This window comes from Galeopterus variegatus, unplaced genomic scaffold (genome assembly GCF_000696425.1).
Source record: "Galeopterus variegatus unplaced genomic scaffold, G_variegatus-3.0.2 Scaffold6507, whole genome shotgun sequence".
Lineage (NCBI taxonomy): Eukaryota > Metazoa > Chordata > Mammalia > Dermoptera > Cynocephalidae > Galeopterus > Galeopterus variegatus.
The window spans coordinates 68,766-69,925 of NW_007732618.1; positions in this window are offsets into that span (position 1 = coordinate 68,766).

Sequence of the window (1,160 nt, forward strand, 5' to 3'; positions counted from 1 at the left end):
ATTGAACTCATCATATTACTCTTCAGTTAGATGCTCTCTATTTTGAGATCTAAATATCATGGATATCCACGCAGCTTTCAGATGAGTTAAAAAGGAACCCAGAGATATGTAGACATTGGGATAATGGAAATTGACAAACAAAACACTCGTATGAGTTTGAAAAGAAGAACGAAACTTGCATATTTGGCATTACCTCCTTTTACAAGTGATTTAAATAAATAATCATTTAACCAAAGAAGATGGGTAGTGCCTTAATAAGTAATTTCCTGTCAAAATCATGAAGTATTTGGGAATGATTCACCTCTTAGCCTTCTCTCTCCAAGAACTTTATTGAATATTTAATTTAGTAGAATTAAGTACATTATAAAAATTGTAAAACCACTCACTACTTTGTTTTAATTAGAGTAAAACTCAAAACTGCTCTACTTAACTTTTGGTCATCTGATTTTATATTGTCTTATCTAAAGATGGAGAAAGTCCTGACCAGGTGTTCCCTTATATGCCTGCTACAGATAACTGCATCAAGAACCCATTCTTAATTTTTTCACCTTTGCATGGATGCGTACACTTTATACATCTTTCTTTTCTAGCAGAGGAATCATGTATGCTATGTGGTCTTCTGAAAATGGAACATCATTGTTCAGAGTATACATCTAGCCTTCAGAAATGCTAGTCAGTCCTCCTCCTTCCATGACTTTCCCGCTGGAATGCAATGCTATTTATGCTTCTTTATAACTGTAGATATTATAAAGTATCTCTAAATATAGAAAAACATGCAAAAGTGAGATAGGAAATAAAAACAACTTTAGTGTCAGGCAAAATATGCACATTTTCATTCTTAGTCTAAGTTACACCTTGGCAAAGAGAGTATTATTGTCTCTACTTTACAGATGAGGAAACTGAGATGGTAAGCAACTTGACCAAGTGAAGAGCAGGATGAGGATTTAAACACAGGGCTGTCTCTGAAGCACATATTGTCCTAGCAACAGCATCCTTAACAGAAACACCGCTGTCATCCGCACCATACAGGCCACAGTGTTTGAGTACCAAACAGAGTACAAATAGCACGCTAAGAGAGTAAAAATAGGAGAGATTAAGTCTTTCCGGATTTGGAGAAATGGTGGTATTTAAGTATGGCCTCCACGATAGGGGACAATTAA